A 7949-nucleotide genomic window follows, 5' to 3' on the forward strand; every position below is an offset into this window, starting at 1 on the left:
TTTAGTTATAGTCATGACATGCATATCCATTCTAGATTGGAATACTTGATGTATCTTGAGTTACATGCAAAGGATTATCAATTGAATTTAGTATCATAGACAAAGTTGTAATGATAGGATGATTATCTTGTTGAACATTATTACTATCTCAACCCTACTGGATAGTAGTTGTAAATGCACATTTGAATTGAATCTTTGCATGAGAATACAAAATCATTTCTAAAGGCAATATTGATTTTAACTTCAATATTCCCAGATAAGAATAATTAGTTAGTTTCACATATGAACCTATCATGATACATATATCTTTGTACTATGTCTATTGACCAACGATCAAACCAATCCAAAAATCTATACCATACACAATATATTTAGAACTCTAAATTATCATAGTAATAATATAACAAGTATACCTTAGACCATAGGGTTAGAAAATCTAATGGTTGACATGAATGCATAACTAGTTAAAAATTGAACTTCCTGTAGGTGCTCCTTTAACTCTCTGGAAAATGTCTGGAAAAGAAAATAATCTTTTCCCCAAAATTATAGACCATTAAAATATTTCAAAAAAATAAAATAATAGAATCTTTCTTTTTCATATAAACATCATAGTCAAAAAGGCTATAGAATATAGTTATAATAAGTCTAGGCTCTTAGGATTTAATGCTAGGATGTACATATCCTACCCAATTCTAAACTAAATTAATAAAAATTTATACAAACAAAAAAAAACTCAAAAACTTACCTACCAAGTGCCTACATTCTTCTTGGAGTTACTTTGGCATGTGATAGAGATTTTTGGGAGGGAGCAATTCTGACATCATCTTAGTGCCCAATCCCAAAACACTCCCACCTTGGGCAATGGAAAGAGTAAGCCCAAATAAAAGCTAGCACCAAGGATGGAGGAAGATACATATAACCCAAAAAAGAAATATTAAATCAACTTGTAGTTGAAAGGACTCATACAACCTTGGAGGAGATTGGGATTATTCCTCCTTTAATGCTCTGTTTGACTTTTATGTCAAGAACCATTTGCTAGGAAAATCAACCACTCCATTCAACATGGTGCCTAGCAAGGGAAATATGGGAGATGCACCAGGTGGTGGGACCACCTCGACCCTTGGAACTTGCCTAGGAGTAGGGGCATGTGAGGTGGCAGTTAAATGTAATTTTTGGAGTCAAGGTGTTGGGAAATGTTATGTTTAAACTTAGCATAAGTTAATCAAGATTTATGCAATAGGGTGGGGTTAGATGTGTTAGCTATTGGAATAAGAACATGTAGATGATAGCATAGTTATTATATATAAGTGTATATATATATACTTATGATGATTGGAATAGTAAAAGAACATATATATGTATATAGTGTATGGGTATCTCAATTGTCATTTATTACATAGATTAATTAAAATTAAAAAAATAAATGTATATATATATAATAATTTAATAAATAATGGTATGTTGTTAATATATAAATATTTTATGGCTAATAGAACATGGGTTAAGTTTGTGGATGGAAGGGGTATAGATTATGAGACATATATAAGCTTAGTTTAATACTCTAGTAAGAGTTAAATAAATAAAATAAAATAAATAATAATAATGAATTATTTTTAAATGAGTTCATAAGAGTGTATTCATATTATGTAGTATGTGAAACTTAGATTTTAAATAATCATTTTATTAATAATAATGACCAAAGAAATATTAATAATAAAATAAATAATTTAAAATAGATTTATTAAAGTTGATTATGATACGTGTATAAAGTCTATACTTTAGTGAACCCTAGTCATTACTATCCAGAAATCTTACTTAAGTACCTCGTATTAATATAAAAATGTAAGAAGATTGCTATGTATAAACATAATGTTGGATTCCATCTGAGGTAAATGTGCAAATGTCTAAGGGGTCATGTCCACACATACACAGTTAGGAATTATGTTGATAAAATACTCGATTAAGGGTATAGATACGTATCTAGATATAATCCTTCTTATGTCAGAGATCCTTAGTCATTTGCAATGTTCTAGAACTAGAATTATAATGTATGATCTTAAGCAAGTTAGGGCTAAGAGCTTTATTCTATCAAGCATAAAAAAAATGATTAACTGATCGTTACCTAGTTGAAGTTGGAAAATTTAGTAAGTTATTAGAATGATTGCCAACGTAAGAACTTATCCTCTCTAGGAATAGATCTGAAGGTACCATACGAGACTTACCCCATTGTCATGATCATATTAAATGTAAGAATCAGATTATTTAGTGATGTATTGACAAGTCCCTTGCCATCTTGACTGATCTGTATATATGATGATTGCGAATCTCAGAAGGTGGTTAATCAATGGTTGGTGAGACTTCAAAACTCAACATTTGCACTCTTAGTCGTAATAGTCAAACTTATAAGAAAACCATAACCTAATGCTAAAATGAACTCCTTAACTGATTATCATTGTTATTGGAAAATCTCTAATGTATAATTTAAACATTGAAAAAAAAAAATTTTAGTTTTGTTTTTGCCCTATAAGTTTGGGCATGTTTTGCCTTGTAGGTTTGGGCATGACAGTATCAGACATTTTTTGAATGAAGAACTTGAAGAAGTAGTTTACATAGAGTAGCTTGATGGATTTCCTTTGACAAAAGGAGATGTGGCATGAAAGTTGAAGAAAACATTGTATGGACTAAAACAAGCACCCAAAACCTAGTATGCAAGGTTGGACAAGTATTTGGCAAAGTTGGGATTTGCTAAAGGTATGACAAATAGTAACTTATATTTGAAAGAAATTGAGAATGAATTTTTATTATTATGATATTTTTGGATGACATAATATTTGGAGGTAATGATGAAGAAAGTGACAAATTTTTTGATGAAATGAAGAATGAATTTGAAATGAGCATGATTGGTAAGATCAAATATTTCTTAGGTTTACAAATCATGGAAAAAAGTAATGATATTTTCCTATCGTGAACTAAGTATTTGAAAGACTTGTTGAAGAGATTTGGCTTAGAAACTTGTAAGTCAGTTGGTACACCTATGATAATTAGTCACAAGCTATCTAGCAAAGATGAGACACCTACAATTGAGAAGAAGTAAAGATCCATGATTGGAGGTTTGGAATATCTGACTCATACAAAACTAGATATAGAAAATGCAGTTGATATAGTAGCAAGATTTCAAGAAAACCCTATGAAATAATACTATGCATTAATAAAAGGAATACTAATATATTTAAAGGGTCAACTTGATTTTGGATTTTGGTACAAAAGATCAAATGACTTTACTTTATGTGCATATATTGATGTAGAATAGGTAGGCAATACGGATGACAAAAAGAGTACAAATGGTGGACTATTTTTCCTTCAAGGAAGATTGTTTTCTTGTCTGAGCAAGAAAAAAGATTGTATTTCACAAAACACAACATAAAAAAAGTATGTAGCAATAACTGTAAGAATTTTCCTTGGGGAAAAATCACCCAAGATCAAGGAACTCAAGCACAAACACAAAATAGACCAAAGTATGATCAAAATAAAAAATATGATATTCAATTGATGTACAAGTACAGTAGGAGTGCCTATATATAAAGGCCTCTAGAATACTTGTAAAATGTCTAGGAGTCAGCAAATTGATAAGTCTTATAACCAAGTACATGTCCACCAGGAGTGGATTATCCTTCATTAAGCATAGGAGTGAGTGTGATGATGAGAGGATAAGCCTAAAAATGTTTAGCACATAAAATTATGTTGTAGACATCATGTGATTAATTAAGAGTGCAAATAACTATGTTGTCAAAATGAAAACTTAGTTAATTATGCAAACTCTAGTGTTGTAGACATCATGTACTGAATTAGAGTTGCTTACTCTTGTGTTGTCAACAAGACAACTAATAAGAGTACGCAAACTCCTAGGTGTCAAACTAATAAATAATAAAATAATGCATTGACCTAAGTAAAATTAAGTAAGTGTAATAAGTAAATACTTATTTACACCAACGCCCCCCCTTAAGTGCAACTTAGGGGAATGCACTTAAGCTTACTAAAGCTAGGATGAAAATGCATGATGGGTCCTAACTACTAGGCCATGTTAGGTACCCATTTACAAAAGACAATGCAATCTCTCATAAAGCAAAGAAAGAGGGATAACCTCATGGGAAAAACCCTCCCCAAAAAGATAGATGAAAAAGCAAGATGCATGGATGGATGGAGTAATCAAAACCCCCCCATTATGAAATACATCAAGTATATACAATAGAGAAGTATGAGAAGAACACATTCCCAAAAAAGGAAAAGGTCCCCCCCAAAATAGAGAAGAGGAAAGGAGATAAGGTAGTCTCCTCCCCCTTCTCCCCCCAAATGAAGAATGAGGATCAATGATAGTTGCTTCAATGTAGAAGTTGATCCATGACTATTGAATAATGTTCATCCCCGTTGGAAGAAATAATATCATAGGTACATATGAGATGCTTACCCAATGTGTAGAAAGAATTTTGATTATGAATGGTGTCTTTGAAACCTACTCAACTGTTCCTATGTTCATGTTGATGGTCACCCCTTCCAATGCTACTGGAAAGAATAATGTAAAATCTAGCAAGGATGGATGTAGAACATATTCCAAAGAACCATGTGTCTCCTGAAATGATAAAGAGACCTCCTACAACTATTGTACATAAGGATCCATAATCATATCAACCTATGAAGACTGATCATGTAGAGAATGGATAGGAGGATTAGAGTGACCCCTCAAAAAAATTGAAGAAGGATCTTCTTCATCAAAGAGAAGATGTATATCATCAATGATGTCTCCCAAATCTGCTATGTATGACTCCACAAAAAAACCTAAAATATTTGCTATGTAGTCATCCCTTCTTGCTAGAAGTGAAGACAAGGAGTAGCTTGCAATGCTGAATGACATGGACCTATCACTATAGCAATATTTGCACGTGGAATGTGCTGATTCTATGATGTCATTCCATATCTATCAATATGATTCCACATATTTAAATCTATTGAATCACTATCACTGCTATCAATATCAGTTTCCACTATGTATGAAGTACAGAGAGGATTAGAGGATAAGCTAGGTGAACTTTCCTTAAAGTGAATATTCCTCTTGATAAAATCCTCATGAGTCTCAAGATCCATAAGTTTATATGCCTTAGCATTGTCTTCATATCTAATGAAAGTATAAGGCATTGGTGGTGGTGTCTTGCATTCCTTGGAAGATTTGTTTTCCCATGCTGGACAACCAAAGACTATGAAGTGTTTCACAACTAGTTTTCTACCGCACCATGCCTCAAAATGAGTCTTTCCATTTAGGATATAATGAGGAAACCTATTAAGTATGTGATTGACACTACTTATAGCTTCAACTTCCACTAATGGATCAAGAGACTTGGCTTGAATCATACCACTTGCCATAGACTTAAGAGTTCTAATTCTCATTTCTACAACACTTGTCTTTTGTAGACTGAATGCTACTAGATTCTGAAGATGAATACCTGTAAGTTCACAAAGGTCTCTAAGTCTTGAGTTCACATATTTTCTTTCATTGTTCATATGAAGAACTTTGATGGCTTTACTTGATTTCTTTTCAACATGACTCTTGAAGGCTAGAAACTTATCAAAGAATTAATTCTTGTGATCAAGAAAGTAGACCAATGTGCAACGTGAAATTTCATCAATGAAAGTGAGAATATAGTGACCCTTGCTAACTGATGTTACTACAAAAGGACCTGCTAGAACTATGTGAACCAACTAAAGAGCAACTAAAGCTCTTGAAGACTTCCCTTTACCAAACTTCTCCTCTAGATGCATATCCATTGAACAAGTTAAACATCCACCCTTAGAAAAGTTGATTGTAGGTAGAACTTTGACCATATTGGTTGTGCAAAGTTGATGAAGAGAGTAGAAGGAAAGATAGCCATATCACTTATGCCATAATGTACTTTGTGATTGAGAATATGTCAACAAGGCATGTGAATGAGAATTAAGCACAATGTGGGAGAAAGAATAAAGTTTTGTGATGATTGACTTTACCCACTACAACCAATGAATCATCTTTATGATGGCACACCATTACTAAATTAGGAAGGAAATCAACTTTATTACCATCTCCATAGTGAGTGATTTGGTAAATTGAAAGGAGATTAAAGCTAAGGTTGGGAACATAGAGAACTTCTTTGAACTCTCCATTTTCTATCTCCACTTGTCCTTTCCCTTCAACTTCCATTTTTGTATCATCTCCTACAAAGATGTGAGGCACCTTAGACTACTTTCGAAGAACCCATATCATATGAGGCACCTAAGTCAAGAATCCATTCCACTGAAGAACTTGAACCAGCCATAAGTGCTTGCCCTTTTCCTTTTGAAGTGGATGGACTTGAATCCTTGGAAGAATTTGGCACATTGATTTTGTTCTTCCTAAGTAGGTTTTCCAACTCATCAATTCTCTTATTCTTTCAATGATTCTGATCATGATTTAGTTTCTTGCAATATGCACAAAATAGTTTATCTTTCTTATCATTTTTTTCCTTCTTTGTGGAAGAAGAATTGCCTTGCTATGAGGAGGTAGTTTATTGTGTCTTAGATTGTCATTTTTGCTTCCACTACTTTTTCTTGTTGTTAGTAGAACTTTTACCACTTTGATTTGATTGGTTCTCATTACTAACCACCAATGCCTTTGTCTTTGATGACTTGAGAATTCCCATATCTATCAACTTGGATTGTTCCAACATCAACATTTTTGAAAATACATCAAATGTAGGCTTTGTGAAGGCACTTCCCTTGGTCAACCTATGACAGTTGTAAGTTGACACAAAGATGCATACTCTAAAGGTAGCATCTTCAAGATGTGATCAATTAATCGATCATCCTTCATGGGATTAGCATAGTCTTTAAGTAGTGCTCTTAGCTCATTGGCTTTGTTGATATAATCTTCAATTGTGTCAAAATTCTTAGGATCCAAGAGAAATAGATCACCCTCAATTTTGTATCCCTTTTCCTTACCCACCTTACCATACAACCCTTCAAGTTTGTCCCAAGCAAGCTTGGCTTTCTTAAAGCTAGAAATGTGGAAGAAGAGATCTCTATGAACACAACTCCTAATGATTCCTAAAGCTTGATTGTCTTTAATTTGCCAATCAACTAGTTTTGTAGCATTAGTGGGTTTTGTGATTGTACCATCAACATATAGATTTAAACCTTTTTTCCATTAATCTACTCCATACAATATCTTTCCATGTATATAATTGTGTGAAGTTGGAAATGGATTTTTAGGTGAACCCATGATGCAAAAAATGAAGAAGAGCACAAAAGAGAGACACAAAAACACAAGAGACACCCCCCCCTATTCACTCAGTTGAAAGACCCCCCAAGAAATGATGGTTTTGGCACTTTATATGTAGTGCATGTACAATAAGCCACTTGTCAAAATGTACAAAGTGGAATTATAATTTTTCTATTTACAACTGCCTTTTGAGGCTCAAATCTATCACTAAGCACTGTAACTTAGATGTACAACAATTTTGAAGAGTAATCAAAGCAATACAATGTAGAATTGGCCCTAAGTCTGAAGGTGATATTTTCATCCACAAAACCCTATAATCTAATTGTAGGTATAGAAAATAGATAAAAAATAAAGCACTTTCAAAAGAATGGAACCTAATTTGGAGTCCAGATGAGCCCATACAGAGTGTTTGAAGTTGCAAAATGTAGGATTGGACATGTACAGTCACCAAAAAAATGCAATTTCTAACAAATTCTGTACTAAAATTAGAAAAGAATAGCACCATTGAAAAGTTTAGGAAATTCTACCCAAATTTTTTAAAAAAATGTACCTAATTTGGAGTATGGATGATTGAGTTATGACCTACCAAAGTCAGATTGTCAAATAAAAACTGCATCTAAAGATGGGTCTGGGCAGAAAAATACTAAGTTGAATTTGATGGTCAAAC

The sequence above is a fragment of the Cupressus sempervirens genome, chromosome 5 (genome assembly GCF_028749045.1).
Source record: "Cupressus sempervirens isolate cs-2001-9-10 chromosome 5, ASM2874904v1, whole genome shotgun sequence".
NCBI lineage: Eukaryota > Viridiplantae > Streptophyta > Pinopsida > Cupressales > Cupressaceae > Cupressus > Cupressus sempervirens.